The following is a 26,319-nucleotide window of genomic DNA, read 5'->3' on the forward strand; positions in this document are numbered from 1 at the left end:
GTTGATGCAGAGAGAGGATAGAAATGAGGCAGCAGCTTCAAGATATGTTTGTCTGCTAGCTGGCTGAATTGTTGAGGGAGAGATACTGCAGATACTTATTCTTTTGCAATAATTTCTTTTCTTGTCTCCCACGATGCAATTCTACAAAGGTAGCAAGTAATAAATGCTCCAGAATCTTCTGCAAGGCACACAGACAGTTGTGTGTGCAGGCATTTCAAAGCTAATGACTCCTCTCACAACAACGCAGACAAAGATAATCAGAAAATGATTGGGGGGGGAGGAACCAAGAAGATCAAAACTTCAACAAAGAATGGGGGGAAATGATAATTTATCTAGGAGACCACTGTAAGCAGATGAAGACACTAGCAGGATTCTAATAACACTTGTAATGTAGCAAATACTATGGACAATATGGAAATATATAAAATATGGATTATGAAATAATATGCAGTTGAGAGGGTGAAGGTGGGAAGTCCAGAGATTCAGAGAAATCTCTAAATATGGATGTCTAATTTGGACTGTTATAATTTTATATTTGTAAAATCACATAAAAATTATTATAGAAAAAGAGAAAATGATGGGGGAATTGCATTTTCTGCATTCCTCTTTGGTTGGAAGAGGGACCAGGCTCTCACCCACAGTTTGCCTGGCGGTCTGACACTCACTTTTCCATGGACAGCGAGGGCAGGCAAAGGCACTGGGTGCATGGAGCACTTCGGCTGCTGCAACCTCCTGATCTCGTTCCTGGAAGCACAGGTTATCCTGCTAATTGGTTTTTTTTAATTGGAGTAAGCTACAGGCACATGCTAGAAATGATAAGATAAGAAACTGTTGAAACAACCAAGCTACAAGGATTTAAAAGGTTTGGATTGAGAGGAGATTTCATTCAGTGAAAGTGATCGTGGTGGTGGGGAGCTCACAGTTTGTTTATATTAAAAATTTCCTCTACATTTATGTCAGGATGGAGAATCAGTGGCTTCAAACCTCATCAGCTCCAGTCATTGACAAGCTGGAACGTGTCCAGAGGAGGGCAACCAAAATGGTCAAAAGCCTGGAAACAATGCCTTATGAGGAACGGCTTAGAGAGCTGGGTATGTTTAGCCTGGAGAAGAGAAGGTTAAGGGCTGATATGATAGCCATGTTCAAATATATAAAAGAATGCCATATAGAAAAGGGTGAAAGGTTGTTTTCTGCTGCTCTAAAGAAGCGGACACGGAGCAATGGATTCAAGCTGCAAGAAAGAAGATTCCACCAAAACATTAGGAAGAACTTCCTGACAGTAAGAGCTATTCGGCAGTGGAATTTTCTGCCAAGGAGTGTGGTGGAGTCTCCTTCTTTGGAGGGCTTTAAGCAGAGGCTTGACAGCCATCTGTCGGGAATGCTTTGATGGGGTTTCCTGCTTGGCAGGGGGTTGGACTGGATGGCCCTTGTGGTCTCTTCCAACTCTATGATTCTATGATTCTATGATTCTATGATTCATTGGTCAATGCTGATGGGAGTTGCAGTCCAATAGGATATGGAGAGTGTTGTTTGTATCCTTTCGGTTTATATTATTTATATTATTGGGTATTATGAAATATTATTTTGTGTTTTTCCCTTTTCTCTTTTTTGTTTCGCTTTTTTTTTGTAAAATGTGAATCTCCTTTTGTACTCCTTTTTCGTTTGTGTCAGTTATTCTTTTTATGGTTTTGTATTGTTTGCAAGAATTGAAATAAAGTTGTTGTTTTTTAAAGGATATGGAGAGTCACAGGCTACCATTCTTGCTCTATATTATATACTGTATATATTGTGTATGTGGTTGGAAATACCTTTTTCCCTCAACTTCGCCACCTGCCCAGACCACACTGTTCCCAAATGCCTATTTAGTCATTCCAGCAGTGTGGAGTATTAGAGTTGCAGAAGTCAGTTGGCTCACAACCTGCTAGACTTGGGTCTTCCATCTGTTGTTGATACTACACCACATTCAACAAGTTGCTATTTAATGTTTTGCAGTGCTCTCCATGTTTTGATGCAAAATGCTTATTGTGTCTCTGTATCTGGATTCTGATTGGCAAGTTCTAACTCTAAATTCTAAATGAGTACTTCAGATCTTTGGAGCTTTTGATATGAGAATCTTTCTGTGTACGGTAAATATGAAAGAAATATTGTAATTTGCACAAAATCTTTCAATTATCTGTTTCCTATTATTGTTAGACCACAACAGATTAAGATTTTGTTCTGTCCCCCCACTTAAAAAAACACCCAAAAAACATTTTGGCATCCTTATTGTTTTTTTTATCCAAAGCTGTACTTATTTCTGCAACACATTCCCAGCCAAGAACGATCTTTAAACCCTGCAGCATCAGTTGTGTTTAATCTTATGAAACATCCATTGGTGTCCAGTTTAAATGATGTGCATTTCTCCATGTAAATAGTAGGAATTGATTAATCCTCTTGGCAAAATAGTATTCCCCCTTCTCTTGTCTCCTGGGCAATTGATCTATCTGCTAAGTATAATCAAAGACTATCGTTCTATTTTCTCATTTGTTCCAGTATAGTGGTGGCTTTCCTCCTTTTCTTCCCCTTCTGGGTCAATCAGCTAAAATCAGCTAACATTCTGTTCCTCAGACAGTCTCATAGGCATACCATGGAATAATGAACCCAATTCCTTTCAAAGATTTGAGAACCACCACGTCTCTGCCACAGGCAGTGTGTCGTCCAGCCATCAGCATCCGAGATAGAAAAGATGCATTAAGATCACCTTAGCCAACTCGACCCTTGGCAAGAGTCGTTTGTCCACATGTCTAGAGCTGATCATTAATCACTGAGATGCAGAACGGTTGCTGGGGTTACCAGCCCTTTCTATCAGGAAAATATATATACAGTGATTCGGTTAAGTGCAAGTGCTTATTTAGGTCACTTCTGTTTCTGAAAACAGATGTCTGTGTAGTTTTCCCTACAAGATGAAATGCAAATGTGCTGCTTGCTTTCAGGGCAACTTCAGTGTGGCTTAAATAAGTCCCTGATGTCTAATTCAGGTAGTCGTCAACCTTTACAGACCTCCTGAGACCCACTTTTCACCAAAGCATGCATTAGGGGCCACATTTCTTCATTTTAGGGACGCAGGTGGCGCTGTGGTCTAAACCACTGAGTCTAGGGCTTGCCGATCAGAAGGTCGGCGATTCGAATCCCCACGACACCGTTGCTCGGTCCCAGCTCTTGCCAACCTAGCAGTTTGAAAGCACATCAAAGTGCAAGTAGATAAATAGGTACCGTTCCAGTGGGAAGGTAAACAGCTTTCTGTGCGCTGCTCTGGTTTTGCCAGAAGTGGCTTAGTCATGCTGGCCACATGACACGGAACCTGTCTGCGGACAAACACCGGCTCCCTCGGCCAGTAAAGCAAGATGAGTGCTCCAACCTCAGAGTTGTTCGCGACTGGACCTAACTGTCAGGGATCCTTTACCTTTATCTTCATTTTAAAACCATATATATGTATGGTCATATTGCTGTTGTTGTGACCCACCTTAAATCAGGCTGTGGCCCCATAGTGGGTCCCAAACCACCAGTTGAAGTCCAGTTGAAGATCAGACTGGTTGATATGCAGATCATGCCTTCCCATCAATGCACTGGAATTAGGGCACAGGGCAGACATTAGGGACGGCCAATTCAGTCTAATTCTGGTCCATGCCACTCTTACATGTGTCCTCTCTAATGTCTATTCCATCTTATTTATACATACATGTTTTTACAGTGCTGCCTCGCTAGACGAACACCCTGTAAGATTAATTTTTCGCTTAACAAAATGATTTTTTGAGCGGAGCTTGCCTCGTTTTACGACAAATTCGTCTAGCGAATCGCAGTTTCCCATAGGAATGCATTAAAATTCAATTAAAATAATAATAATTCAATGCATTCCTATGGGATTCGCTAGACGAATTGTTCGTCTAGTGAGGCACCACTGTATATGCAATTTCCCCTAATAAACTCATTTTTGCAAATGAATTTTCTCCAAATGTGATCCATTTTGCACACAAATATGTGCCTTTCTATGCACACTTTCCAATTGTATATGCATTTTGTACACATTCCTTGCCTGGAGAACAGCACTGCAAAATTTGGGAAAGTGCAAATTTCCTAGTTAATACAGCTTCCTTTAATGGCAAATGACATTTCTTCCTCATCCCTAATCCCTCTCATAAACAGAGTAGGTGACCTTAAGGAAGCCATTGTGCCACAGCAACATTTTAGTGCAATTCTTCTATTAAACACAATTTTATATGCCGTTTTGACAAATGTACACATCTGTGAAAGCAGTTTCCCCTAATACAATACATTCTTGTATGCCATTTTTACTGAATATCTTCGTTTTTATGCACACTTTCCCCTAATATATGCATTTTTTTGTGTGAGTAAGCATAATTGCTTTGCATAATTCAGATAAGTACAAATTTCAAAGGATTGCTGTGCTTCCATTCACATATTGTTTTGGAAAGTGGAAACCTGAGGCTTTAAATGCGTATTGAATCCCATTTCTCCCCCATTCCTCCTTTTGTGCTACTACTGCTTGGAGACTCCAGATTCCATTTCTGTGACCCTACTGTATTTTGCTCTCAGTAGCATTGGATCCCCCAGTTTATAGCCTGTGATCTTTTACTTTACCTTCTACCCCATTCTTTTAACCACAGCGGGCGGATGCCAACAACAGCAAGGGATGAAATCTGGAGCCTTCTGAAAGGAAAGCATGTGCTCTACCACTGGAGTGATGACCTCTCTCCCTGTGCTCATTCTTGTCTGTATGACTGCTGACCTGGATTGGGTGGGAAATACACAATCATGTTAAGAAGATCATAGAATCATAGAGTTGGAAGAGACCACAAGGGAAGTTCTTCCTAAAGATGCTCCAAACACAATGAGAACATAAATTTAGAAGTCTTTAGGACCATGAAAGGCCAACGGAAAGTGTGCAAAAGTAATTAACACATGAAAAGCATTTGTTCAAAAATAACTAACTTTCTAGTCAATTTTTCCTTTGGATGCTTCTTTGCAAGTAAATCAATTCTACTTCTGATGAGAGGGGGAGAAATTGCCTCACATTGCTGAGTTAGAAGCACCGTTGCCTGCAGTGGAAACTGCAGGGCATTGAGGAGTGAATAGGTTAAAAAAAAAAATAACACTTTCCAGTTCACCTATACTGTATAGCCAAGGCCAATTACTTTTCATGTCCTGTGTATTTATGTTTGAGGCACTCCCTTGAAATGCCTGGACTGTTGTAAATCTTGGCAAATACCTATGATTATGCCAGGCAATCATGAGGGTTTTTCACTGCATATCTAAATACCGATTGGCAGAAAGGAGTAGATAATGGCTCCCCAAATGCTGTATGGTCAATTAGGCACATAATATGCATTTACCAAGCAAATTAGAAGTGCACATTATTCACCCAATAAAGCACAGAAGGAAATGCTTCTGTCAAGCAGGTAAACAGAAAGCCTTTGTAAATATTGTCCTGCCAGTCATATCAGGCTAGACTTGAGTGTGAGCGAAACTCCTCTCAGGCTTTGGGTTCTGCTCAAAGAGCCATTGACCCAAGATGGAGGACTGCAAAGGACAATTGACAACCGCTTATTTGACTCGAAAGAGTCAAGTGCAGAACGTGCGCTGCAATAGTTGGCCACAAATGCAGCCAGGATGCTGAGCAGGAAGAAGGAGGCGACATCTCCCAGTGATGACATATTTAGTATTCAAAGACAAAGGCAGCTCATTAGGCTGCAGTTATGGAAGTCTCAATACCAGTTGTGCATCGTTTTCCATGGTTACAGACAGAGGCCTGTGAGAGCCCTGGGATTTTTCAATGTATTTAGATTATTTTTGCTGTTGTCGTGGGATTTTCTGTACCGCTTTTCCATCACAACAAAGGATCTAAATATCATTTCAAGCTCTATTGCCTGCCCTCCAAACGAGCATGCCGAAATGGTGTTTGTTTAATTCCACACTCTCTTTGGGTATGAAATAGCAGTATTCTTGTGTGTCAGAAGGGACTCCACCCCCCTTTGAATGTTAACAAATTAGCACTACCAAAGAGACACTTAGAAACAGGGGATCTGGTCTTTGGGAACTCCTTAGATGCATACATTATAGATGTGTTAGACATAGCTGCCAAGTCTCCCGTATTCCCCGAGAAACCCCCGTTTTCCCACCTGTTTCCCGCTGGCAGCCCGGATTTTAAAAAACCCTGTAAATCCCCCGGGGAGGCTCCTTCTGCGCACATCTGGAGTCTCTGGACATGCACAAAAGTGATTTCTGGCGCTGCAGCCATTTTGGAAATGGGCAGAGCATGCGTAGAAGCGACTTCCGGTGCTGCTCTGCCCAGTTCCAAAATGGCCGCAGTGCGACTTCCGGTGCCAATCCCGGATTTTTCAATCTGGGAGTTGGCACCTATGGTGTTAGAGAAATTGGACCCACTTCCTGGTGGGGCCGGGTTGGGGCTGGGTTGTGCTCCGGCCTCCCAGCCACTCCCCTCAGCGTCGGGGTGGGACAGCATCCTGTGCCCCACTGGGGGAGACCCTGGCTATGTCAGGTTGCCAGGCGGCCAATCAGGTCGCTTGGGGGTGTGGCCAGGGACGATTTAAGCCATGGCGCGATTCTGAGGCTTCCTCTTTCAGCCTCACACCGCGAGCCTCTGTTCACCTCATGTGGCAATGATAACCATTTTCATAATCCCCAAGGGAGAAATCCTGAGCTCGGACCCTCCAGACAAGGCCTATTGGTGGCTACTAGCCATAATGGCTAAGCTGTGCCTCCATAGTTGGAGGCAGCGATGCTTCCGAATTTACTGGAAAACGCAGGAGGGGAGAGTGCTCTTGTGCTTGAACCCTGCTTGCAGGTTTCCCACACACATGTTGTTGGCTGCTGTTGACAACAGGATGCTCGACTAGATGAACCATTGGCCTGAGCTCTCAACCCTTCTTAAAACAGGAAGGGAGGCTAGGCAAGGAATCTCCTGAATGAATGCTGCATCTTGAATGAAGGATTCACATAGAAGAGGTGTACACAGAAAAGCTTGGAGACAATTACAGGTTCTCTCATTTTTTAGTGGTTGTTTCATGGGAAATGGCTGTACTGGTGCAGGCAGGAAGAAATTGTAGTGCAAAACATCTGGAATGAACCAGGTTGAGGACAGCAGTGGCTCTAGACACTGTCCTTCCCCATCACCAGGGCTGCCTTTACCCAGGAGTGCAAGGGGTGTGGGGCACCCAGGTGTGGAGTGTGGGGCACCCAGGACAATTGTGGGGGGGGTGCCAAATGTATACCTACTATATACCAGTCCCACTCGATAGGCAGCAGTGAAAAGCAATGGAGAGAAAGTTCCTGCACCCCCCGCATCACTCTGTTACTCCGTAGTGTTAAATATTCCTGATGAGTCAGAAAACAAAAGAAGTTTTGCCTGCGATGTCATTGTTACAGCTGAGCGACCCCCCCCCCAAATAGCTCAACAACTTTGAGTTCGCCCCCCCCCCCAAAGGTCAACAATTTTGGCTTCCTCTCTACCCAAAAAAGCTCAATACTGTAAAAGTCAATTTTGGGGTGGCTAAACTAAATTTGGGGGCGCATATGCTAAAGACGGCCCTGCCCATCACTTCGTATCCATATGGTGCCTATGTTTGGATAGTCTAATATAATATATAAGATGATGATGATGATTAGCTATCATGGCTCACAGCTGTCCATGGAGGCGCAGGCCAATTCTGTGTCCAGGGCAGCTGTTTATCAGCTCCATCTGGTACGCAGGCTGAGACCCTACCTGCCCGTGGACTGTCTTGCCAGAGTGGTGCATTATCTAGTTATCTCCTGCTTGGACTACTGCAATGCGCTCTACGTGGGGCTATCTTTGAAGGTGACCCGAAAACTACAGTTAACCCAGAATGCGGCAGCTAGATTGGTGACTGGGAGCGGCCGCTGAGACCACATAACACCGGTCCTGAAAGACCTACATTGGCTCCCAGTACGTTTCCGAGCACAATTCAAAGTGTTGGTGCTGACCTTTAAAGCCCTAAACGGCCTTGGTCCAGTATACCTGAAGGAGCGTCTCCTCCCCCATCGTTCTGCCCGGACACTGAGGTCCAGCGCTGAGGGCCTTCTGGTGGTTCCCTCACTACAAGAAGCTAAGTTACAGGGAACCAGGCAGAGGGCCTTCTCGGTAGTGGCACCCACCCTGTGGTATGCCCTTCCACCAGAGGCCAAAGAGAACAACAATTACTAGACCTTTAGAAGGCATCTTAAGGCAGCCCTGTTTAGGAAAGCTTTTAATGTTTGATGGATTTCTGTATTTTGGTGTTCTGTTGGAAGCCTCCCAGAGTGGCTGGGGAAACCCGGCCAGATGGGCGGGGTATAAATAAATTATTATTATTATTATTATTAGATATGAATTGGCCTAGACCTCTTTAAAATCCTGCTGTGCTATGAGACATCACTCTGTCGAGTGTTAGTGAATTCCAAAAAGCAAGCCCTATGAGAGATGCACTCTCTCCTGTCACTCCTCAACCTTTCACAAATTAGCTCCATGACCCTGAATTCTAATATTATTATGAGAAGAATTTCCCAGCTCACACATCATTTATTATTCCTTTTTCATGTCCCATTTATCACCCTCCCATCATGCCATAACCAAAGAGACCCCAATGCTTTAGCCTTTCCTTGATCATTTTAAGCTGTCACTTTTCCAGCTGTGCAATAGGCTTTTTGAGATGGAATGATTCGGAACTGTGTTTTTTTAAATATATTTATATATGCAGAGCTCACTGAAAGAAAGAGATGTCACGGACGCCTAACCCTGAAGTTCTGCATAGGAGCATCACTGGAAACCAGGATACCTGGGGGTTTAAGTTCCCTATTCCCTGCCACCCACTCCCCAAGTCAATGAACAGGGCTGGGATGAAGGGAAAACTACAGACACCAAAATAGTTGGTTAGGGAACCCAAGACTCTCTCAGCTCACCTTTATTAGGAAGCAGGACATACCGATTGGCCTAGCCTGTGCCTTGTGCTGGGCTAGAATTCTCCATTTAGGAGCTAGAGGGAAACTTAATCCTAGAGAACTCATCAAAGCTGCAGGCTGCCTGCAATTTTTTGTTAGTTCATTATCAGTTCATTACAGATCTTTAAATTTAATGAAGCTATGACCTTGATCTCATATTGTGACCCATGCCTTCTTTCTGGATGGGGTGTGTGTGTTCTTGTGTATGTGATTTTGCTTTCAAGGCTTGTGGAACATTAGAGTACATTAGGACTCTTGCAGAAGGAAAGAAAAGAAATAATTCAAATTTATTTAAAGTGCTTTTCTTTATTTGTAAAATTACTTAGCTGCCCTTCAGCACAAGGTCCCAGGCTTAGTTACAACAATAAAATATGCAATCACAAAAACATACAAGAATATTCCAATTGTTAAACATGTAAAAACATCCCAAGTGGAAGAGAATGGTATAAATTCAATAAAATAGTTTTCTAGACGTTCAGGCCAGAGACCTCAAAAGCAGCTGATAATACAGTGATGAAATATATAAGCAGTAATAAACATATGAAAGAACTTCACAGTAAATATAAAATATGGAGGGATACATCATCAGTATGTATACATGATCTTTGGATAAACAGCAGTATAAACAGCATTTGGATAAACAGCAGGATAAACAGCATGTGATCTTTGGATAAACAGCAGTATATAAATTTTATAATATTAATAATAATTTGCCCATATAGTTCCAAAGCCATGCAGCCAGCTGAATGATGATGATGATGATAATTTACCTGCCCTTCACTTTAAGGTCCCAGGGCAAAACATAATGCTAAAAACAGTTCAAAGCCAAGCCTTCATAGTTTGTCACAAGGCGAGTCATGATGGAGGTGATTATTTGAAGGGCTTGGAAATGTGGAAATAACTGGCTCCAATTAAAAGTGGCCACACCACAATCTATTTGAGCTTCCCCAACTTTTATTATTATTATTATTATTATTTAACAAATATTATATACCACTTGATTGAAGGAATACCTCTCAGCGGTTTACAAGAAATAATGACCTGAATACAAAAAACAAAACAAAACAAAACAAAAAACCACAACCCTTGAACTTGCTCCATGATTTGAAGACAGAGCATTTGAGGCTTGCAAACATCCCCTCTGGCTGTCAATGTCAGCCAGAGATGATGAAGCTCGCCAGCCCCAACATCTCGGCTCGCAAATGACATTCCTATCTCCATCACCTGCTCTGGTCTCTTGCCCTTCACAAACACACCCCCATTCACCAAGGTAAGGTTTCTTTCTTTCTTTCTTTCTTTCTTTCTTTCTTTCTTTCTTTCTTTCTTTCTTTCTTTCTTTCTTTCTTTCTTTCTTTCTTCAGTAAGTGGGAGGAGCTGGGAGGAAGGGTGAGGGAGCAAAGAATGAAGTTGGCCACTCAAGAGTTCAAATCAAACACTATTTTAAAGAGTATGTTTTTTCCCAGGTGTTCAACTTGCGCTTTCAAGCAGCCTCTTTGATTCTTCATCTGATCCAGTGGATGATAACTGTGCCTTAAATTAAGCAGTGCTATAGCTAGGCAGAGATGAGGGTGGCGCTGTGGGTTAAACCACAGAGCGTAGGACTTGCCGATCAGAAGGTCGGCATTTCAATCCCCATGATGGGGTGAGCTCCCATTGCTTGGTCCCTGCTCCTGCCAACCTAGCAGTTCGAAATCACGTCAAAGTGCAAGTAGATAAATAGGTACCACTCCAGTGGAAAGGTAAACGGCGTTTCCGTGTGCTGCTCTGGTTCGCCAGAAGTGGCTTAGTCATGCTGGCCACATGACCTGGAAACTGTATGCTGGCTCCCTCAGCCAATAACATGAGATGAGTGCCGCAACCCCGGAGTCGTCCGTGACTGGAACGAATTGTCAGGGGTCCCTTTCTCTTTCCCTTTATAGCTAGGCAAAAGTCTATTGGGAGGGAATTGCACAATGCAGATGGCAGAGCCAAAACTTCAAGGGGCACAGGACAGAAACATCCAGCGAGCGGGGGCAGTACTGCATCACCACCCTCCTAACAGCAGCATTGCTGCTTCTTACCAGAATGCAGTGAGGCAGAGCAGGACAGTAGCAACATTAGCATTTCATAGGCCACTAAAATTATTGCTGGTGTTAAATATATGTTTTTTTATAGGAAGCAGTTCATGAACAGATAAATAAACTATATTCCCTTCAAACTGCCTCAGAGGGGTATGTCTACCTGAGACCCATTTGCTTACCTGTTTGTTGAACATTTTTGAGGGACACGGGTGGCGCTGGGGTGTAAACGGCCTCGGTTTAGTATACCTGAAGGAGCGTCTCCTCCCCCATCATTCTGCCCGGAGACTGAGGTCCAGCGCCGAGGGCCTTCTGGCAGTTCCCTCACTACAAGAAGCCAAGTTACAAGGAACCAGGCAGAGGGCCTTCTCGGTAGTGGCACCCACCCTGTGGAATGCCCTCCTACCAGGGGTCAAAGAGAACAACAATTACCAGACCTTTAGAAGGCATCTCAAGGCAGCCCTGTTTAGGGAAGCTTTTAATGTTTGATGGATTTCTGTATTTTAATATTTTGTTGGAAGCCGCCCAATTATTATTATTATTATTATTATTATTATTATTATTAAACAGAGCCTAGGGCTTGCCGATCAGAAGGTCGGTGGTTCGAATTCCCGTGACGGGCTGAGCTCCCATTGTTCGGTCCCAGCTCCTGCCAACCTAGCAGTTCGAAAGCATGTCAAAGTGCAAGTAGATAAACAGGTACCGCTCTGGCAGGAAGGTAAACGGCGTTTCCATGTGCTGCTCTGGTTCTCCAGAAGCGGCTTAGTCCTGCTGGCCACATGACCTGGAAGCTGTCTGCAGACAAACGCCAGCTCTCTCGGCCAGTTAGGTAAGATGAGAGCCGCAACCCCAGAGTCGTCCGCGACTGGACTTAACGGTCAGGGGTCCTTTACCTTTACCTTTTTGTTGAAAGTTGGCTTTCTTTTTGCACTTCTTTAAATCTTTAGTGTGTAAAAGTTGTCTTCCGTTAATCTATGGGCACATCAAAATTGTACACAGGAGCATTTTGTTTCAGGAGTGAGAATGCTTGTAAATGTGATGGAGAAAATCAACACACATTCAAGGAAGGGGAACGCCTCACTGCCTCCTTGTTGCGGCAGATTTTCTGGCTTTTAACTATGAAAGTCATGCTTTCAAAGGTCTTTGTGCTGCTGTGTATGATGAAAATGTAACTACTTTATGATTTGGAACTCTTAAGGCCAGTTTGGATATTTGACAATCTTGCAGCTCTTGGCACGCTGCAGGTGAACTGTGGGAGATTTCCTTTTTTCTCAGGGAAGGCTCACCACATGGAATTGCCAATGCAGAGTTCTTACTACTTTTGTTGCTATCGATTTCTACCACCTTTAATTCATGCTTCATAAACTCATTCCCCAATTTGTCGATGAATCCTTGGTCTGAGGTGTTATAGACTGTCAAGGGAAGAGAAAAAATGCCCCTAAACTCAACCTCATTTCTTCTGTGCTCTTGAAAAGATAATAGGTTAAAACACACAAAAGCATCTCTTTTCCATCCCCACTTTTTAGTAGACTAGAGAAAATGAGCCATTGAAATAATTAGCACTGGATTTTCCAGAGCATAAGGGAGAAAAACCATATAATTTGCACTTCTTGAACCAAACTGCGAGCCAAAATACAATTATTCCTCAAAATTTTCACTTCTCTGAATTTTCTAATGCTGCTATACAGCCAAATAATGTGTGCAAAAATGCACATATCTGGGGAAAGTGTGCATAGAATGCATATATTTGTGAAGATGACATGCCAAATGCATATTAGGAATAATTGCTTGTATTAAACACATTTTTGCATGCAGTTTTGGCTAAGACGTTTTTGAAAACTTCTTATTACCTGTATTTACTATCTCTCTCCTGTAAAAAGCCTAGTGCTATGCAAAAATGTTGGAATCCAAGGACACCCCCCAATACATTGAAAAAAAAATGATAGAGCCTAGCTAGGCCTTCTCAACCTGAGCAGCAGTCAGGCACATACGTATGCTGCAAGTAAGTGAAGGGGAGACCTCAATATTTGTGGGAAGGGTTATGTGAACTCCCCTAAGGATTCTAATTTAAACAAACTCCCCAAACACTCTTCATTTAAATGTTCCTGAAGCCAGCTAATAAAAGAGAAATGGAATGTACTATTTTAAGCAGTGTATAAGGTGAATAAAAGAACAGTAATTGTGCATGTGGATGACTGGAGACTCTTGGAAAGCAAAATCATTACCTGAATTGTAAAATCAATGGATATTAATCTGTTAAATTAGTAAGGCTGCAAACCCTTTCTACACACTTAGCTGAGAGTAAGTCCCACTGAATCAGAGGCACTTGCTTCTGAGAATATATGCATAGACTTGTAGTGTAAGTGTGTTGAATTGGATCCATCATGATTCGTGAGTCCCTTCTGTTATTCAGAGCAACTGAACAGCAAGAGTATTCATGAAGCACCAGCAAAATAATCTCCCAAACCTCATGGAATTTCATCTCGGTCACCAAAAATGATACTACTTAAAATAATTTATTTATCTTCCCCAACTCAGTTTTCTATCAGCATAATCCAAGTCTTCCATCTTCGACACATGTCCCCCCCCCTTTCAGCTCTTTTAAATGAGAGAGAGAGAGAGAGAGAGAGAGAGAGAGAGAGAGAGAGAGAGAGAGAGAGAGAAAGAACCAGCATGTTAATACTTCCTTTCTGCACCAGCAGCTTTTGCTGATTCTGTTTACGAGCCTTGTTTTATTCATTTAACTGTCTGTATTCAGGTGCTTCTTATACAGCTGAAAACCTCAAATGCTACCCTATTAATTTCCCTTGTCAGATTCACAAATGCCTCTTTGACACACATAACCCTGTTATCTCGTCCTTTATTGATGTATCCCAATGTCAACCTATTATTAATCCATATTAATCTTGTTGAGGAGACTTAATACATATGATAATCCAAGTCATTGCAAAGCTGATCACATATTATTCACTGATATTAAACATTGGCCATTATAAAATAATTTTGAAGTCCAGGAAGCCTACATTATAAATGCTTACCCAACCCTCTTAAATCTTATATTAACCGATTTTATTCATTATAAACCTCTCAATGATTGCTTTTCCATGTTGAATAAGAAGTCATAAATATATCTGTCAGTTTCCTTCCTGCTAAACTTTCTTTATCATGTATGAACTGCTCTCCCTCAGGGAAGGATTACAGTGTAATTCAGCACTGGGTGAAGGGGAAATAAAACAACTGTAAGGCTTGCAGTCTAGCCAAGGGTTTACATTTCAAGGTCTAATTGCTGAGGCACTATTTTATGCATGAGAACTGGAGGGGAGGCTTGGGGGTCCTATTCCAGGGACTTAACCAACTCACGACCTTGGACAATTACAATAGCGACCTTTTCAAACCTTTTGCCTCCTTGTCTTTCAAATGAAGGTTGCATTTGCTTTTGTCATTACACTGAGTGAAAGAGGCAAGGAAAAGAAATGTGTGCCACAGGTAAATGCAGCTTTGAGTGAACTAAAAAAAAAAAAAAAAAGCAGGAATAGCCAACATGGTTCCCTCTAGAGGTTGAGCTCCAACTCTACTCAGCCTCAGACAGAATGGCAAATGGTCTGAGGTGATGGAAGTTGTAGTTCAACCAAACAAGAAGGACTTCCTGTTGGCTACCCTTTTGTTTTGTTTTGTTTTTCCCACAAATGATTCATTATTATTTAAAATTACAATTTAACAAACACAAACAAACAAACGCAAAAACAAACATTCGCAATGTGAATAAATCATAGCAGATATACATTTCTCCTATTTCTTTGGCTTTACTTAGATACTTCCCGTCCTTCTCATTATACAATGTTTTACTTCCTTAGGTCATGTCAGACCAATCTGATCTCATTTTTTCACAGAGTCACAAGCCTGGTAGATGGGCTTGAGGGCATCCTGAGCAAGTCTGGTAGATGGGCTTGAGGGCATCCTGAGCAAGTCTGCAGACGACACCAAATTGGGAGCGGTGGCTAATACCCCAGAGGACAGGATTGCATTGGCTTTTTAAGCTGCTGCATCACACTGTTGACTCATGTCAAGTTTGTGGTCTACCAAGAGTCCTAGATCCTTTTCACATGTACTGCTCTCAAGCCAGGTGTCACCCATACCGTATTTGTGCCTTTTCTTTTTTTGCCCAAGTGTTGTAGTTTACATTTCTCCCTGTTAAAATTCATCTTGTTTGCTTTGGCCCAGTTCTCTAATCTGTTAAGGTCATTTTGAAGTGTGATCCTGTCCTCTGGGGTATTAGCCACCCCTCCCAATTTGGTGTCATCTGCAAACAAGCCCATCATCCAAGTCGTTTATAAAGATGTTGAATAAGACTGGGCCCAAGACAGAACCCTGTGGCACCCCACTAGTCACTTCTCTCCAGGATGAAGAAGAGCCATTGATGAGCACCCTTTGGGTTCGGTAAGTCAGCCAGTTACAAATCCATTGAATGGCAGCATTGTCTAGCCCACATCTTACCAGCTTCTTTACAAGAATATCATGGGGCACCAAAGGCCTTGCTGAAATCAAGATAGGCTACATCCACAGCGTTCCCTTCATCTACCAGGCTATCTAGTTCAGCATCCTGTTCTCACAACCAGATGCCTGTGGGAAACCAGTAAACAGAACATGAGCAGAAGAGCACTGTATTCTCTTGTTGTTTCCAGTAACTAGGATTTGGAATGGAAGCATTATTGCCTCCAGCTGTGGAGGCAAAGCATAGCCATCATGACTTGTAGCCATCAATATCTGAAGGAGCGTCTCCACCCCCATTGTTCTACCCGGACACTGAGGTCCAGTGCTGAGGGCCTTCTGGCAGTTCCCTCACTGCAAGAAGCCAAGTTACAGGGAACCAGGCAGAGGGCCTTTTTGGTAGTGGCACCCGCCCTGTGGAACACCCTCTCACCAGATGTCAAAGAGAACAACAACCAGACTTTTAGAAGACATCTGAAGGCAGCCCTGTTCAGGGAAGCTTTTAATGTTTGATGGATTACTTTATTTTAATATTTTGTTGGAAGCCACCCAGAGTGGGGTATAAATAATAAGTTGTTGTTGTTGTTGTTAGCCCTTTCTTCCATGAATTTGTATATATTTTTTTCTTTTAAATTCATTCAATTGGTTCCCATCACTGCCTCCTGGGGGAGTGTACATAGTCACACACTAGGGCCTGCCAGAAACCCCGCACTCTTTACGCCTCACCTAACCCCTCCTTCCCCTCACAGCACTCCCACTGCCACACACAGGCAAAAGCAGAAGGAACAGGAGAAAGCCTTCATCCCCTTTGCTCTGTGAAGTGGGTGGCTTCCCCTGCAATGTTGTGGGTGCATATAAGCAGGTAAAAGTGAGAAAGACGGGTTCCTCTCCTCAGCAAGAGGGCAGCAGGATCTTGGGATGAGGGTACATTGTGAGAGGAGGGGAGGGAGAGTTTGTGGCGAAGTTTGTGGCCAGCGGCAACAACAACAACATAGAGCACTCCTTTTCCTCTCACAGTCCTACACTTTGAATGGAATCAAGTGACACTCCTGAAATATATTCAGCTGAGCAATGTGTTTGCCTATTATGCTGGAGTTGAACAGCATTTCATTTCAGGTCAGGGCTAATGTCAGTGCAAAGGGGCAATATCCTTTTCTCTCTCTTCCTGTTCCTTTACCAAGGCAAGAGTCACTCTGGACTTCTCCTTCAGGGGAAGACATTACATTTGCTATTTCCCCCTGCGTGACAGCTGCTTGGTTCCATTATATCGGAAATATACATGCCCCAGAGTAAACAGGGATTTTAATTTCAGAACAGGCATTGTGGGCCCTAGAGAACTCTACAGAAGTTTAGGAATTTCATTTCTGCGCTGCAGCTGAGGTTAGAATAACTGACATTCCCATGCCAAGGCAACAGAGAGAATACAGCTTGTTCCCTCAGGGTATACACAGGACCCCACAAATGCTGTCAATTAACTGAAGAGAGTGCTGAACGTGGAATAGGACTAAGCAAACAAAATGCCTTGCAACAGGTCATGCACTCAGTTTTCCATCTATGGGAATCTTAATAGGCTGACATAAAGAACACCCATGAGATTATTATCATAAATCACATGCTCAGCAACAACATGCTGCTATTACATTTATAGCCAGCCTTTCCCCTAAGGAGCTAAAAGTGGAATGTGTGGTGCTCCCCGCTCCCCATTATATCATCGCAACAATCCTGTGAGGTAGGTTAGGCTGAGATACAGTAGATGGACCAAGGTCACCCAGTGAGCTTTGTGGCTGAGTTAAGATTTGAACCCTGGTCTCCCATGTCCTATTCCAACATTCTCATCACTGCACCACAGCATGTGTGATATAAAATTCAAATGACACCAATTCTCTCTCTCTCTCTCTCTCTCTCTCTCTCTCTCTCTCTCTCTCTCTCTCTCTCTCTCTCTCTCACACACACACACACACACACACACACACACACACACACACTTGCTATACTTTAATTATATTAAGCCATTTCCCCCTTGTGCTTCAGCCAAAAAGTCACCCAAAGTGGCTTACATAAACTGAAAGTAAAAAAAAAAAAGTTAAAGGACCCCTGTTAAGTCCAGTCAAAGGTGACTATGGGGTGTGGCGCTCATCTTGCTTTTCAGACCAAGCGAGCCACCGTTTGTTCATAGACAGCTTTCTAGGTCATGCAGAGAGCATGACTAAATTCCTTCTGGTGCAATGAGTGCCAGAGCACACAGAAATGCCATTCCCTTTCCCACCACAGTGGTATCTTTTTATCTACAGTACTTGCACGGGCATGCTTTCAAACTGCTAGGTTGGCAGGACCTGGGACAGGGCAATGGGAGCTCACTCCGTTGCAGGGATTTGAACCGCCGACCTTCCGATCGGCAGGCCCAAGAGACTCAGTGGTTTAGACCACAGCACCACCCGTGTCCTTTACCTTTTTACATAAACTCAATAACAACAGTAACAGGCACATCCCTACCCACAAACTTACAGTCTAAGGTTGCATTCCCAAACCTCAGGGGCGGCTAACTTGTGGTCCTCCCATCGTTGCTGGGTTACAACTCCCATCATCTTTGACCGTTGACCATGCTGGCTGCAGCTGATGGAAGCTGTATATAGTTGCACTGTAAAAACTACATCACAAAAGGAAATAGGGATGGGAGCAGAGGAGGAAAACAAACAAACCCAGGCACCAGTTTGTAAAGGTACAAAGTTCTTACGATGACCAACTTGGATGGAAATGTTCAGGGAGAGCAGAAGGGAAATGAAACATAGCCAATGGTGTGGACCCTGAAATCATTTCTCTCCTTGCTGCTGTCAGATGAAATGTATACTGATAGATGGTGGTTAAAGAAAGCTAAAAGGGAGCTGTTCTCTCAGCAGTGCTGATGGGCTGCACTTTACTATCCCATTGCTTCCTCTGCTGCAGATACTGTTTATAGATGACAGTTGATGGGAGGACTCTTTGATTTTTTTTTTAAATGTTTTGTACTTCTGCTGGTTCCCCTGAGCAGACAAATACCTTTCTCTCGTATCTCAGTGGCCCTTTTTTGGCTCCATTCCTGCCGGCTGTCACCACCAGCATTTGCTGCTGGAGAGAGAGCAACAAAAAGTCTTATTGGAAGGAACGATTGGGAAAGCTAACATGAGGAATGTCAACAGTGCTGATAATACAGCTAAACAGCACTTGTAGGGACAATGCCATTTTACTAATGTATTTTTAATATAAAATAAAAATGGTGTTCCTTCATGTTAAAGCGGTATTTGTTGTTGTCTTTCTAATGTCCACTCATTGCAACCTCTCATGACATAGCTCATAATGTTTGAGAAGTTCTCTTGCTTCTCTTTCAGGGCTTTTCTGATACTGGAGGTGCAGAAGGGAAAGTCTATTGCACCCACTACCTTCTCCTTATGCAACTATTGGATACAACCCTTTGGCTTCAAGCAAGGGATCTTGCTTAGTGTCCTTTCACATGCACAGAGAAACAAACATTAAATTCATTCAAATTTTGCACACACAAAAACGCCCCCTTTTGTCTAAGCAATTTTTAACTGCATAGTAGAAAAGGCATCCAAGCTGCATGGTTTTAGATTATGATCATTGAGGCTTTATTGAGTTGCAACCCTGCATGTTTTAATTATTATAGAACTAATAAATGCATTAGAATCAAAGTGAATACACAATGAACAAAAGTGAAGACTTGTTTCAAATTGATTACTTATACCAGTCCTTTCATTTTTCTTAATGGTTATAAGTGCTGGTTTTACAAGACACAGTGGAGATAGCCCTTACTTTCTCCTTTCAGAGTTCATTTAATCCTGGGCACATGATCAAAGATCACAATGAGGCTTCTCGGAAAGCCAAGACAAAAACAATAAACATGAAGCAAGACTAACCACTGTAGCATTAAATATTAGATAGCAGCATAGGTGGTCATTCACAACCACCTATGATGATTGAGAAATGATGATTGAGAGCCTTTAGTTTAAACAGACTAGGAATGACGATTGAGAGCCTTTAAGCAGACCAGGAATGCCTTCTTCATCTTTGCCAGTTGCACTGGCTTCCAACCATCTCTGCAATATGATGAATTCTGAGACAGGGAAGAGCAGCTGGGGGGCAGGAAAGAGAATATATCTAGGTCTTAGGATCTCCACCTGCTTTTTTCTTGCTCTTAACCATCAGCTCTGACATTTCCTGGTGGACTAATTTTGAATGGTCTCTGTTGCTACAACTTGAGATTTGAGGCTGTATGAGATGTGTGATGGGCACGGCCTTTTCTCTGACTCTCTCTGACTTGTATTGAGCCAAAAAGCAATCTTCAATCATGCTATTAGCCCAGTTAGTCTTGCTAATATGCGAGGAGACACATTCTACCATGGGAGGTGAAAGAACTATCCCACCCATGGGCCATTTCTTAAATAGGAGGGCATGGGAAAGGGTGTGGGAAAGTCTGTCTTTTCATCCTATCTCCCTCTGCCATTGCCACAGTTCCATATTTATGTTCCACCATAGGAAGAGCAGGGAGCTGGTTTGGGAAGCTGGAGGTACAGAAGATGGCTTGGGTGGGTGTGGAGACTGGTGACAGGTACAGTAATCAAATCGAAATTATTATTAAAACCTCTCCTGATCAAATTTAGTTGAAATAGGATTTTGTTCTTGGAATGTTAATGTCTGATATTCACCCAGTATTTGATGCTTGATTTGCTGACATTTGATCTCTTTATTTTAATGCCCTAAGTTCCTTTCATTTAGGAGCCGAGGAAGATTCCTTACACTGAGTCCGACCATTGTTCCCATGTTATTCAGTATTATCTGCAATGACTAGCAGAAATTATCCAGGACTCGGTCCCAGCCCTACCTAGAGACACTGGCGACTAAACCAGGCACGTTTTGCATGCAATCCATGTGCTCTATTCTCCTATCAGAGCTTACGCAGCAGCAATGAACAGGCTAGTTTGGGGAAGAGCTATATTTCCCAACAACTACATATTGCTGTTTCAAGCTCTGGGAAAACATGATATCTCCTCAGAAAAACATTTATCTTGAAAGGAAGCATATGGATCCTATGCACACAAAAATAGTAACAGCTGTGCATTAATTGTTCTATAAACTGATTTTCCGGAAAAACCCTTAGTCTCCGAAAGCCAGCCTCCACATTCAGAAATATTTGCTAGTATGAGCAGTTGAATGTTTATAGACACTCCATTGCAGTTGTGAACCCTGTGTTATGTTAGGTTAGTAGCTACCCATGACTGTTCAATGTTGACACACAAATAAAGGAGTGGTGAATTCTGTACTCTTTTTTTTTCAGATGTATTCGTTTGTTTACCTAAATCATACTGAATCAGTGAATACACTCTAATATCCAAGGTGTAAAGTTCTCCTTTAATACAAGCTTTATTTATTTAGCAATGGGGACGAAAAGTATGCTGGAACAGAAATAGAGACAATTAATGCCTCAGAGATTAAATGAAGCATATCCAGATGAAATGTCAAGTTTGTTGAACAAATAATTCAAAGCTTTTTAAGTACATTTCATCATTAAAAAGAGAAGAGAATGTGTGTGTGTGTGTGTGTGTGTGTGTATATATATATATATATATATATATATTGTACCAAGTACTCAATATTATCATTAATATGTTTTAGTATACCATTCATTGCTTCAAGTCTCTTGGAAATGATTCATTTATTCCTTCCTTTTTATGTTTTATTATAAAAGAACTAGCTTTTCCAGGATGGTTGTGATTAATATATGATTTTCCGTAACAATGTGTGAACTGGTAACATATGATCCATTATCATATGAATCTCTCATTACCATTATGTGATTTGTTTAGCATATTGTATTGTATTCGGTGGTTCGCTATGGCAGTCCTTTAAGGGAAAAAAGATTTGGTTCTTTAGCCCGCAATCCTATCCTATAAATGCTTAGCTAAATACATCTGGACTTACTTCTAAGTAAAGATGTCTGGGATTGTACTGTAATTTGCTTACAGATGAGGCTACCATGTGTGGTGGCAGTGTAAAGTTATTAAGAAGGCCTGGGAAGTGACATATAATGATTTGAAGAGAATGTTGAAAATATTTTTTTTAATAAAACAAAAGCTATAATTTTGAAAGGGACAGAACTTAATGGATTTACTATGCAAAAGACTTTGTTCCTGCATCTGAGAGTAGACATCAGGTCAAGACCAGCCCATCCCTATAGAAGGGAGAAGTCACCGGCGCCAAAGAAGATAAAGAAGATTGACAAAACAAATTAATGAACTATGCAGGACATATTAGATAATTTAAAACCCAAGAAATGGACATTGTTTTTTTCTTTTAAGGGGAAATGTGTAAGGCATACTTTGCAAGCTTTGTGTACAGTCATACCTCAGTTTAAGTACACTTCGGTTTGAGTACTTTCAGTTTAAGTACTCCACGAACCCGCCTGGAACGGATTAATCCACTTTCCATTACTTTCAATGGGAAAGTTCGCTTCAGGTTAAGTATGCTTCTGGTTAAGTACGGACTTCCAGAACCATTTACACTCATACTTTGGGTTAAGTACGCTTCAGGTTTAGTACTCCGCAGACCCGTCTGGAACGGATTAATCCACTTTCTATTACTTTCAGTGGGAAAGTTCGCTTCAGGTTAAGTACAGACTTCCGGAACCAAATGTGTACTTAAACTGAGGTACCACTGTATAGGCTTTTATATTACTGTAGTTGAACTTTTAAAGGTCACTTGTAACAACATGAATAAGGTTTTAAAATTGGAATGTTAAGAATATAAGATTTTATGGACATGCATGAATAAGTATAAAATAATGGAACCAGTAGGAGGAGTGGGGGGAAGTCAATTAAGATGTATGATTTAAATTTCTGATTGTGGTGTTCTTTTTGTTTTTTGTTATTATAAAATTAATAAATTGTATCTTTAAAAAGAGAGTAATTTGCTTATAGATATAGGGTGGAATTCAAGGTCACACACTTCTGACCATTCTGTCTGCACAAGCATTTCTGCTTACCAGTCAAAATGACCCCCCTCTTATTTTCCCTGCCTCACTGTTTGGGGGTTCTCCTGACCTTCTCCTTGAGTCAATTTCAGGGGTATGTGGAGTACATTGGGGGGGGAGAGGGGGGCATATAGCATCCCATCTCACTGCAACTAATACATACATATGCATACTTAGTGGAACATATATTGAGGCTTCATCTGAAGTATAAATAGCAAATGCTGCACTGCTATAAAAGATGAGCTAGTTTATGAGTTGAGTCTATGAGACTAGCATCTTAAGTATTAGTTAGCCTGTGTCTCTGCATGCCATCGGTAAACCTATTTTAGGATTATAATTCACCAAAGTGATGATTTGTCATCAGGCTCTATGCTGGGGGGTGGGGGGTGGAAGGAAGCCATCTCTGATACAGAATAAGTGCCTAAGTTCACATCCCATCATCCCTGATCATTGGTCCTGTTAGCTAGGGATGATGGGAGATGTAGTCCCAAAACATCTGGAGGGTCGAGTTTGCCTATGCCTGAGGTAGTTAGTATATGGGATTGTGGCATTTAAATCTAAGAGGCGGGTGTCTACACACTGTAAAGGATGTTCACTTTTTCAACTGGGTCTTCCCTGAAATGGTTTCTAAGGAATGATGGCGGATTGGTTCCCTGCACCCTTGGTCCCATGTTTGCTGTGTACTTGCACTTGTCTGGCTACAACCCCCAAATCAAATGATTTCTATAGCCACATTAGTGGTTTCAGTAGCCCTTCTCCCAAGATCACTTCAGTGGAGGGGTGGGGAGTGGAGAAATTAAATATATGTGAATGTGAATTTTGTATAAAGAACCATCATGCTGTAGTTTGATCTGAGTTGCAGGTCCCAATTAAGCTCATTTCTTTCCATTTTCAACTTAGTGCATCTATTCCATTATGTAAGCAATTAGTTTCCACATTATTTCTCAATAGCACATTTGAGCCAACCCAGGGCAGGATGGGGAACTTTCTAAATATGCTATTCAAATGGAAATTGCAGCTTTTTGAAACATTGGTGACTCACTGCTCAGCATGATAAATGTTGCCTTCCACTTGGGACTGTATGTGCTCCAGGTAGTACAGGCATAGGCAAACTCGGCCCTCCAGATGTTTTGGGACTACAACTCACATCATCCCTGATCACTGGGCCTGTTAGCTAGGCATGATGGGAGTTGTAGTCCCAAAACATCTGGAGGGCCGAGTTTGCCTATGCGTGAGGTAGTATATGGGATTTGAGTTTTGTTACTGCCCCATCTCCAGGTCATGTATATCATTATTAACTTTGGCTATTTTGCATTTTCTTTTATCAATATGATGTATTATTATAATTTGTTACATATTATACTTTTATCCCATCCTTCCTACCAGAGGACCCCAGGGTTCCAAACAGAAAAACAATACATTATTTTTTAAAAAAAGCAAAACATGTAAAATATTTAAACACATTTGATACAGTTATAATAATGTAATGTTGGAAATAGAATGTATTTTAAAAGTAAAATTATGCCAACCCCCCCCCCCCACGAGCTACTATTCATTTCATATGGGCAATAAACTAAGTCCATGGATGTGATTTTTATTTGGCAGAATAGAAGTCTAACAGGTAAACTTCAAAGAAATGGCTGGCTCAACAAAATAAGTGGGATGTGACTTCAGTGGGAGAAATTCAGTTTCACACTAATACACACACACACACACACACACACACACACACACACACACACACACCCCTCAGTTCTTGAACAAGTGACATTTTGAGAAACTATGAATGTTGATCATTTGAATTCGCCCTCCCCCAGGTCTGGTGTTGAAAAGAGCAAGGCTCAAAATGGCTGGCTCAGGCAAGTAGGAGAAGCCTTAATTTCTACAATTACAGCTAGGATTTCTTCATGTACAGGAAAAGAAAATTGGTCGTCTTAATGCTACTGTACCACGACACCCTGCTGATTTCAAACTCTGCATCCTGCTGTGTTCTACAGCTCAAACAGACTCCAAGGGCAAGGAAGAAGATAAGAGTACAGATGATCTAAAGCACAGGAAACACAAACACGGCTGTGGAGCTCAACCAAACAAAATCCAATTGATGGATGGCATGCAGCATGGCGTTTCACTGCAACTAATACTTAAAATGCTAGTCTCATAGACCCAACTCATAAACGAGCTCATCTTTTTGTAGCAATGCAAGATTTCCTACCCCACAGGTATAGTTGGGTAATTTATACTTCAAATGAGGCCTCAATATATGTTCCACTAGGTATGCATATATTTATCTGCATACAGAATGTGCAATCCGGATAAAATTCAATAGACAAGGGGTTATTCGTGTGATCTTGGGGTCATGATGGCTGCAGTCATCTCTCTTGAGAAAGCCTATGAGTGGTGGCACAAAGCTATCATAAGCAGGGCCGTCTTAAGCGCCCCTGGCGCCGTGGTGCGGCGGATCCCTCCGGCGCCCCCCGTCCCGTTTCCCAGCGCGGTGGGCAGGCAGGCGCAGCACGGCTGCCACAGGCGCTGCTGCGCGGAGGGCGGGCGGGCACAGCGCGGGTGCTGTGGGTGCAGCTGCGCGGCGGACCAGGAGGCCGGCCAGCGGGCGGGCGCAGCTCGCGGCACCCCCCTGGCAGGCCGGCGTCATGGTGCCCTGCGCCACCCAGCCTGGCCGTTGGGCCGGCCCTGATCATAAGCTTGCAGTTTTCTGAAACAGGTGGTATCTCCTTGGATGAGGACGAAGGAGGAGACTATCACACACCAAGGACATGACTGGGCTAAGAGGAATTGTTAACCCCTAGTGGGAAGAAATCCCCACTAGGACAGATCCTGAAGCTGAGGCTCCAATACTTTGGCCACCTCATGAGAAGAGAAGACTCCCTGGAAAAAACCCTGATGTTGGGAAAGATGGAGGGCACAAGGAGAAGGGGACGGCAGAGGACAAGATGGTTGGACAGTGTTCTCGAAGCTACGAACATGAGTTTGACCAAACTGTGGGAAGCAGTGCAAGACAGGAGTGCCTGGCATGCTATGGTCCATGGGGTGACGAAGAGTCAGACACGACTAAACAACAACAAAGTGGGGAGAAATGGAAACACTACAGGTGGAGTCGGCCCCATGCCTGGCGAACATCCCTAATACACACAAAGCCATATTTCTGGGTTCTGCTTCACTGGTGCCACATCTATCCTCTCTATCTCCTTGTAAAAGCCAATTTGTGGACAGTTCCTCTAGCTCAGCACTCATGTTCTAAAATAGGAAGCAAGCACCTGCAATTCTTCATGTGTTCTTAGACTAGAAGTCTCATCAGCTGCAGCCAGCATGCCCAATGGTCAGGGGTGATGGGAGTTGGAATTGAATCTAGAACTTCTTTCCAGACAGAATAAATCTCCCCCCCTTTTTTTTGATGGACAGCTCTTCTCTCATACTTGAATGCCCATGCCCACTAAGCTCAATAGTTCCAGTGCTGGAAGAAATGGGACATCAGCCCATAGCAAGACAGTTGTGACCAACTTGCCACCAAATACAGCATTCAGCTTGCAGTATGAAAGGAGAAGCTTCTAAATGTAAGATGAACACAAAGCTTTGACTTCCCTACCACCTGGAGAATTGAAGAGACCCAGCTGTTCTCCCCTAACAGGTTAGTTTCTCAAAGCAGTTCTACTCTCATTAGCAGGTGTCTTCAGCTAGTCTGACAAATCATCTGGTTCCATGTGAAAAAGTCTCCGCTTCCTCATA

The sequence above is a fragment of the Zootoca vivipara genome, chromosome 3 (assembly GCF_965207765.1).
Source record: "Zootoca vivipara chromosome 3, rZooViv2.hap1.1, whole genome shotgun sequence".
NCBI lineage: Eukaryota > Metazoa > Chordata > Lepidosauria > Squamata > Lacertidae > Zootoca > Zootoca vivipara.